This window comes from Canis lupus, chromosome 21 (assembly GCF_048164855.1).
Source record: "Canis lupus baileyi chromosome 21, mCanLup2.hap1, whole genome shotgun sequence".
NCBI lineage: Eukaryota > Metazoa > Chordata > Mammalia > Carnivora > Canidae > Canis > Canis lupus.
Window position 1 is genome coordinate 23,950,100 of NC_132858.1, and position 9,360 is coordinate 23,959,459.

Below are 9,360 nucleotides of genomic sequence, written 5' to 3' on the forward strand. Positions count from 1 at the left end.
AGTTCAGGTCCAAAGGCCTGAGCATCCGGGGGCCAATGGTTTAAGTCCTAGTTGGAGTCTAAAGGTCCAAGAACCAGGAGCACCAATGTCCAGGAGCAGGAGAAAACAGATGTCCCAGTTCAAGTAAAAGAAAGTTCTCCCACCCGTGTTGGTGAAAGGGATCTTCTTTCCTTGGTCCGCAGTTTCAAATGCTAGTCCCTTCTAGAGACACCCTCACAGACACACCCAAAAGGTTTCACCAGCTGTCGGGGCACCCCTGAGCCCATTCAAATTGCTGCAGAAAATTAATGATCACACCCTGGCTCCTGTCTTAATGTCGTACAAGCCCCTCCCCCCTTCCTTCCCATCTCTGCTGCTACCAGCCAAGCTCAGACCCTTCGCATCTTCATTCCTGGCCCACCAGGGCAGCTTCTTAATGGACACCCATTAAGAAGTCTTTTGACAATCTGGTGCCATGAAGCATGAATCATTCGCTCTAAAGCGCTCCCTTGGTCATTCCAGTCTGCTCAAAAATGCATGCTGAGTATAATGAATTTAAGCACGTCAGGAATATATAAAAACAGTTTTAAAAGAAAAAGAGGAAAGTTCTTTCTCTTCAAATTCCCTTTCCCCAAGGCTACCGCTGATAACAGTTAGGTACGTATCCTTCTGGACTCTTTCCTAGGTATATATATTTTTTAAACTTTTTTCCCCCCAAACAAAGACAGTATATAGCTTTACTAACGTGACTACACTGCAAGAGGGACTTGCCCTAAAATCACATAAAAAAAAAAAAATCCTTTTGTGGTTCCTTAGGGCCATATTCACTCAAAATAATGGAAATTTAAATTCAATGGCCCTGCTGGGGGAGTGTTCTGAAGCCCACAACTCCCATTTTTGTTGCTGTTGTATTTCTGTTGCTTCATTCTCTGCTGGTTTAATTAGTGCACGGTAGCGTCTGAAGCAATGTCATTTCTATTCCAGTTATGGCCAGAGGCAGTTAGCACAAAATTCACAATATTTTTAATTCCAATAGAACTGTTCGGTCTAATGGTCCTATTCCAGCAACTTCAGAGGTTAGAACACCCGCATCTGAAGCTGCCGACAAGGAAAGACGACTTCCAGTGGGGGGCCTTAGAAGGAGGGCTCTTCACAGGGCTCCCATGGCTGGGTAGGAGCTTCTGGCAAGTTCATGGAACCACCCCCCGAAAGCGTAGACGCCAAGGCTTGGCTTAAAATTGTGTTATTACAGCGCTGGCTTGGGGAGAAGATGTTGCATTAGAATTCCCAATTTGCGGTCGTTAGGGCTGAGACTGCTTTCAGTTCTGCATCCAGGTCCCAGAGCAGCGGGGGCGGGCAGCGGAGCTGGGCCGTGGGTCCTTCTGAGCTGGCTTCCCAACGCGGAGAAGCTGGGAGGTCCCGGTGACCCGGTGACACGCTGGCCCAGGTTTCAGTGCAGCGCTACCGTTTAGAAACCGTGCCAGCTTGAGGGGGACCCTGAAGCTTACGAACCCTGGCTTCCCTGTTTATAGACATACCACCCCCTCCCCGAAAAGGGCTTGTTAGGGTAGGGGAGCTGCCCAGCACAGCCAGATGCGGGAGGCAGGACTCGTTCTTGGTCCACCTGTGGTTTTTAGAGACAATGCTTCTGCCTTCAGATGAGTAGTTTCTGGTCATCAACCCCAACAACACCTACCCCTAGGGGAAAAATGTCACAAGGGACAGGTGGGTGGCCGGGGAGAGGATTTTCCAACCCTGAAAAGGACCCCAAGGGGGCTCACAGGGGGCAGGCAGCCAAGGCAGGCCTCCGTGCTGCTGGTGTTGCCAGGAGGCATCGCAAGGACACAAAGATCCCTCCAGCCCCTCCTGGACTGGCTGTCCTCCTGCTTCTCACTTTTTCCTAAAGCTCTCAGGCCCTGGCTGGCCGCCGCTTTCCTGGGAAACACAGATGGTCAGCATAGAAAATGCAGGCTGGATCTGAGCTTGCCTTACAACACTGGCTAACTCATCCTACCCTGGGGCAATGAAATGCTCCCTCCCTCCCTCCCTCCCTCCCTCCCTCTCTCCCCTCCACACACAGGGAATATATCCTGCATACCTTCCATGTGCTTCATAGTCCCTGCCTTCCGGCCACCATAAAACAACAGCTACTGATAGAACAATCACAGATGTCCTATCCCTCTTCTTTGCCCTAATAATAAAGGTCTCAAACTCCCTTCCTAATCTGAGAGGCGTCCTACACACACTTGGGACCTGCTAATCGTGAGAGTCAAAAAGACAAGTACTGTTGTCGTTGTGTGGGTGTGTTTGCCACCACAATCAACATTCATTCAGACCCAAGGCGGATGTGTCGCCTGTGATGTGTCACTAGGCCCATGAATGATGAATCATGCTGCTTGGTTTTATTGTTATTGGTTCCCGATAAAAGATGCATAAAATATGTACTGTTGAGACTGTATGGCATAACTCTACTTAATTGTTAGTTTTCTTATTATCATTTAAAAAGTAGGGGCGTCTGGGTGGCTCAGTAAGTTAAGTGATGGACTCTTGGTTTCGGCTCAGGTCATGGTCTCAGGGTTGTGGGACCCAGCCCCACATCAGGCTTTGCGCTGGGCTTGGAGTCTGCTTGAGATTCTCTCTCCCTCTCCCTTTGCCCCTCCCCCTGCTCACTTGCATTCTCTCTCTCTTTCAAAGACATTTCTTTTTTTTTTAATATTTTATTTATTTATTCATGAGACACAGAGAGAGAACGAGAGGCAGAGACACAGGCAGAGGGAGAAGCAGGCTCCATGAGGGAGCCTGATGTGGGACTCGATCGCAGGTCTCCAGGATCACACCCTGGGCCAAAGGCGGCGCTATACTGCTGAGCCCCGCTGGGCTGCCCATCTCTCTCTCTTTCATAAATAAAAAATCTTAAAAAAAAAAAAAAAAGAAAAGAAAAAGAGTAACACAAGGTGATAATTTGGCAAAAACCAAACAATACAGAAGTGAGTGGATGGTGATGGTCCAGCCCAGAAGCACTCCCTTTTAGAGACCATCTGCCCTGTCCCACGGTAAAAGGCGAATGAGTCAACGTGGAAACTTTTGTTCCAAACTGGGTCAATTGGATTCGCCGTGCCTGGACTATAAAAGCGTGAATGGGCAGTGCCAGGGGCTGACACATCTTGCATGCGCACCTCTGAGAGAAGGTCCTCCTGCTTACCTAGCCAGGTCCCCTTAGCTACTCTGCGCTTCCCAGTGCCCAGGTCCCAGTTCTTCCATTGGTGACTCCTCCCAATGTCCTTCCACCAAATCCCGTTTTCGCTTCCTGACTTCACCAGTTTCTGTTGCTGGCCACCCAAGGCCCCTCAACTGATCCAAGCATAGCAGGTACAGGTGTTATAATCACACAGAGACGGGAGGCACACCACAGTGTCCCGTTCTGTGTTATTCTCTATCTTGACCCTCCGCACACACTCATCAATACTCACACAGCATGCTTCCTCCCAATATCCAGGACATAGAAAGTAAAAATGCAGACGGTGAAGGGTCCAAGTGCCTCCTCCCCACCACACACACCTCCTCGAGGAGTAACACTGCTGGCAGCTTAGATGTGTTCTCCCAGACCTGTCTCTGCAGCTGGGTGTGTGGTCGGCTGGGTGTGTGGCCTGTAACACTCACTGAATACCTACCACGTGCCAGGAACCCTATCGGGACTTTTCACCTACTCTGTTTTACCTGCTCCCATAATCTCATTTAATTCTCACAGTACCCCCAAGAGGGAAGCATTAACATCCCATTTGACAGATGAGAAAACCAAGGCGGAGGAACTTCTATTTGCTCCAGCTCCCTCACTGATCCTAAGGGGCACGCAGCACTGTCAGGAGCCCTAACCCTCTTGGTGGGGAAAGATGGCAAGGTCAAGCACCCTGTTGGCTTGGCTTTGCCCTGGGTGAGCAAGGGTATCATGCCTGGGAGCAGAGAACCATGAACACAGTTTTTGTGTCTATTTCTTCTTTGCCAACTCTGGGTGGTTTTAGGATTTCCCTCCCCACCTTAGAAAAGTCACTTAGAAAATAATCCAGGGGTGCCCAGGTGGCTCAGTCGGTTAAGCATCTGCCTTCAGCTCAGGTCATGATCCCAGGGTCCTGGGGTTGAGCCCCACGTCGTCAGGCTCCCTGCTCAGCGGGGAGTCTGCTTCTCCCTCTCTCTCTGCTGCTCCCCCTGCTTGTTCTATCAAATAAATAAATGAAATCTTTAAAGAAAAAAAAAGAAAAGAGTCCAGTGAGTGGCGATCATCTCTGACTCCCTTCGGTTAAAGCTCCTATTCATCCTCTGGTTATTTAACGAGCAGAAACAGGCAAGCAAAGGAAAAGATTTCAGAATAATCCCTCTCTTTTCTTTCCCCCCAACACTTTTTTTCCCCCCAACCCTTCTGATTGTTTATTCGCTCCTCCTTTCTGTCACAGATGCCAGCAGGAGAAACGGAAAGCACCCTTTGATGGGAGAGGAGCTTTTAAACACCCCAGCTCTTTAGGAGGTGTCCCTGGGTTCTTTTCTCTGCCCCCCTTACTGGAGTCTGGGTGGCCGTTGTAACATACGTGTAACATGAACGTGTGACCATGCAGAAAACCAGGGTAGCGACAGAGTCCGCAGATGTGAACAGAACTGAGCCGAGAGGGACCACAGCCATGGGAAAGCTCTGACGTGGAAGTCAGGTAGAGTGAGCCAGGTGGGCCAGGACTGAGCCGTTCACCTTGTGCTCATCACACAACCCTCTGAAGCTCAACTTTCTCCTTCATCAAATAAGAACAGTCGCCCACACCCGCCCCGCACCCCTCCCTCGCAGGCTGCCGTAAAAATCCACCAGACTGGCATGGGAGAGTGCTCAGCAAAACTGCGAGGAGCCGTATAAATGTATGACCGTCATTAATCCTCAGCCCTCCTTCTGCTATTCCTTAGGCCCATATTGTCCCTAAAATGCAGCCATTCTTTAAACTCAGGCAGACGAGAAATGGCCTCCGAGGTTTCTTGCTTCCTTTTTTCCCCTCAGTTGAAACAAAAAGGAACCAGACGTATTCAAGAGCAAGTGTCAGTGTCTGGTGTGTAACAAGCATGCCCGGCCCCACAGCAGCACCTGCCCTGCGTCCCTGTGGCAATCTCAGAGCTGGCTCCTGGGAGGGGCAGTTACAGCGGGCATTGTTGCGTGCCAGGCTCAGGCTACCCTGGCCCTGAGACAGTAGTGGTACGGCCCCTGGGACTGTTAGGTCTGCCCACTTCTTTTCCAGCCATTCTCACCCCAGCTGATAAAATATCAACCTCGTGGAGCTTTCCAAGCGGGCACCATCTCCCAGCGGATGGGCTCCACCATGCCGCCCAGGAGAGCTCTAAGCGAGCACCTGTTTCTAACATGCCTGGACACAGACAACACGGCAGCACCAAGGAAGAGATGAGCCCCTAGTAAGAGGCCCCTTGGCTAGCTCACCGGGGTTTTTCTCAGCCCCAGGAGGGTCCACATGCTGTTGTGGCTAATATCACTTTGCTCCCATGGCTGACCAGAGCTGGAATTCCTCTTCTGTCACTTAGCAGAAGTCTCCTGAGCCACGTGTTACCTGTCACAATGTTCCGGTGGTTTTCCCATCAGTGAAATGGGGGAATAACAACTCTGGGCCAGGATGGAGCGGGCCTTGAAGCTGACGTGCCCAGAAAGCTCTCAGCATGCTGCTGCCTTACAGGTCGGAAGTACCCTGGAGACGCTGTGTCCACCAGAATCCCTTGTCCAGCTTGATCGCAAGGGAAACCTTGACCTTCTGGAAGCTGAGCTCCCGAGAGGGCCTGGACGGGAGTGGCCCTGGGTCACACGGATCTGCCTGTTTCTCCACAAAAGGCAGAGGGGGACAGAGAGGAGGTGGGAAGGACAGCCAGATGGACGACAGTCTTGCACAGTGATGTGACACCCTCCGCCCCCCAGTTTGGGGAGCCCTGCAAATCGTCAGCAAAGTGTCCAAATTTGTTCAGTTGCTCCAAGTGCATTTGGGGCAGGTGGAGTGATTCAGATGTGGACCTTCACAGCCGGGTGACTGTGTGCCAGAGCCAAGGCGACAAGTAGAGAGGCCGGAAGCAGATGCAGAGGGACAAGCTTGAGGATCAAAGCCCCAGTGACCCTGAGAAATAGAGGGACAGCCCCTGCCCCTCCCAAACTGTGGAATAGGCATCTGGATAAAGATGAACTGAAGTTTGAAGGAGTGGGGCAGGTTCAACAAACACAAGGTTACGCCATTGCCGTCGTCCTCATCATCTCTGTCATCATCACTCCCAGGTGTTACAGGTCATCTGCCCACGGGACGCAGGAAACTGGCTTTAGGCCGTGCAAGCTGGGACGCAGGAAGCTGGCGCGTTCCTAACCAGGACTGCACTACTGAGGAACTTCTAGCCGGCCCCCCTCGCCCCCATCTCACTGTTGAGATGTGCAGCTACCTCTCCATTCACTAGGAGGCACCAGCCAGCAGCGAGGGTCTGCTGGTTACCCCCCCCAACACACACACCACCCCCACCCAGGCCCCTTTCCAGTACCACAGGGATGGCTTTCCCCGGGTCCTCGAGTCCCTGGCCCACCCACCGAGGCCGCTCATCGCTCTGCTGACACTCCCGGCCGCACTGCAGTGAGCCCCCAGTTATGAATTACTTACCTGCTGGCCATCATTTCAGTGTAAATGGATTTTAAAAAGCAGTGAAGGAATATATTTTCATTTGGAGTTAAAGCATCCATTTTTTATTGGAGTTGGAGTCTGGTCTGGAAGAGACGGGAGAAGAATGGCTCCGAGGCTAATCTAGGTAATGATGATGATGGAGATGCCCGGAGCAGGCCATACCTCACCGGCAGCCACCCCTCTCCCTCCCCCGGCGTCGCTGCCTACGCTATGTTTTTTTCTTTTCCTTTTTTTTTTTTTTTCTCACGGCCCCTTCCATTAACACCCACCGCATATGATGGAACCATTATGATAATATCCCCGCTCTCGGAAGCCTCGATTGGTCTTGACACGTTATCAACCTGAGAGCTCAGCCACTGCGCACTAAGCCCTATTTATAACAACCCTTGGCAGGAGCCACCAAAATAAAACCTGGTACTTACGGGCCACCTTTCGTCTGAGAGAATCAGAAAGCTTTACAAGCTTAATTAAGCTCCGGCATCTCTGCGACTGATGAGGTGTGCAGGGCCCGGGACACCGAGCAAGAGCAGCATCGCTGACTGCGCAGGGATGAGGCTCCGGGCGGCAGGGGCAAGGAATCAACGGGGCCAGCCAGCCTCACCTCCTCTCATGGCAAGTGTTTGTTGAGTGAATTTCTGCAGCTGGGGTGGAAACAGCCATCGGTGGGGGACGGAGGGGCCATGGAGAAGCCCTGCCCTGCTGCTCCTCCATGTAGGGAGGGGGCCTGAGAACGGCGTCTCATATCCAAAGCCGATTAAGCTAAGCCCACGGACGCAAGTGCTTTTAAGGCCCAGGAAATTGAGCTCCCGAGAAAGACACGGTGATCCGCCCACGGCTCGTGGCTGCTGAGCTCCCAGGACGGTCCCTGGGCTGAACGCCCTCCTCCCCCAAAGCCTGACCTGCAAAGCCCCAGCTCGCCCTTCAAGACTCAAGCTTAACATGTGCCTCCTCCTCCGTGAAGCCTTCCTGGCCTCCCTTGGGAGAGTTTGCTGCTCCCCCGCATCTGTGCTCCCGGTGGCTTATGCCTCCGTGACGGCGGGGGGGGGGGGGGGGGGGGGGGCGGGGTTGCTTCCTAAATGCTCCCCGGGCGGTTCATCCACGCAACCGTGTTCCGAGACGGTGCGGTCAGCATCTCCACTTTCCTGATGAGTTAACAGGCCCAGCGAGGTTAAGTGACTCTTCCAGGACAGCACAGTCAGCAGGTGCAAGACTCAGCCCGGATGCACAGACCCATGTGTGTCCCTGGAGACTCCACCCCGCCCGCCTGCCCGGGAGCACACTCATGAGGGCACAGATCTGCTTCCAGGTGTGCCCCCTCTCGGGTCCATAAGCCCCTCTGTGAGCGGTTCGTCATTTAGGACTCCCTGGCTGCAAACCAAAACCCCACTCCCAGTGTGTCCAACCACCTGGCAAGCCCAGGGGGAAGGGTGGCTTCAGAGTTGATTAATTTGAGGGCCCGGTGACATTACCAAGGACCCCGGCTCCTGCAGCTTTCTGGCCTGCCACCCTCAATGTGTCCACCTAGCTCCCCTTGCGGTTCTGTGGGGACTGTCCCAATTCCAGCCCTCACATCTGGACCTGAACCGTGGAGAAAAGGTGCCACATCTTTTCAGTGTCTTTTTGCCCTAGAGTGGATTGCTTTTCCAGAAACCTCCCTGGGGACCCCAGGTCTCACCAGCCAGCATGGTGTCATCAGCCTGTGCCTAAACCCCACGTGCGCAAGGAGCCGAAAAGCACCCCGACTGGCTTAGCCCAATCAGGGTCCAGCCTCCCTTCCAGCACCAGGCACAGGAAAGAGGACGAAGAGCTGCCCAAAGAAGGGGAAAGGAGGATGAAAAACAGACAACCAACCGAAGCTCCTGACGCCGCGTTAAAGACGAGAGAAAGGCAGAGGCCTCGGCCCTTACTGCCCAGATCTTGACCTTCTGCATCTGAATAAAATACGACAGTTGAACTGAATCACAGCAGAGAAAGAAAACTCATGTCCCAAAGTGCCCAGCCCAGAATTTTTACCACCACACCCCATAACTCGAGTATGATGCCATGTGACTAAGATTCACAATGGCAACGGCTTTCAGATTTATTAAATTAATTCACCAGTGCTCTAACCTTTAGATTCTAGCTTCTAACACCAGTGGCTATCGAAGCCTTTTCCAAAAGCCGGTCAAAAGAGAGCTCTGTGGAATAAAGAGGTTCGTAAAAATGTTAAAGTCTCGCCATAAATTACAGGTTTATGTCAACCCTGACTTTCTTTCCAGAAACACGGTGAAACACAGTATATTCTTAAAAGTGGGAGTCATTCAGGCAGGCAGACTAGTTGCAAAGGCTATTGCATTTCCTGACCTCCTCCTAGCTATCCAGTAGGATTTGCCTGGAATAAAATGTGTAGATACCTGTCCAGGACAGCCAGGTCTGTGAGGATGGGAGCCGTGCAGGAATTCTAGAGTTCAGGCTTCCTGGCTGGCTGAGTTGGTTAAGAGTCTGCCTTAGGCGTGGGTCATGATCCTGGGGTCCTGGGATGAAAAATAATAAAAAGATTTTATTTATTTATTTGAGAGAAAGAGAGCAAGCTGAGCAGGGAGCTTGCTTCTCCCTCTCCCTCTGCCCCCTACTCATGCTTGCTCTCTTTCTCTCAAATAAGTAAATAAAATCTTTAAAAAAAAAAAAAAAAGGAATTCTTGAGCTCATGACC

The 9,360-nt window shown here is 52.0% G+C and overlaps 1 long non-coding RNA gene across 1 annotated transcript; it reads right to left on the reverse strand.

Annotated features, from left to right (window-relative positions):
• Window positions 1-2,359: 2,359 nt before the first annotated feature.
• Window positions 2,360-6,474, reverse strand: LOC140612900 (uncharacterized). The gene is made up of 2 exons (XR_012014011.1): window positions 4,560-6,474; window positions 2,360-4,213 (listed from the first exon to the last, which is right to left on the reverse strand). It is a non-coding gene; the product is annotated as an uncharacterized lncRNA (long non-coding RNA).
• Between the last annotated feature and the right edge of the window lie 2,886 nt (window positions 6,475-9,360).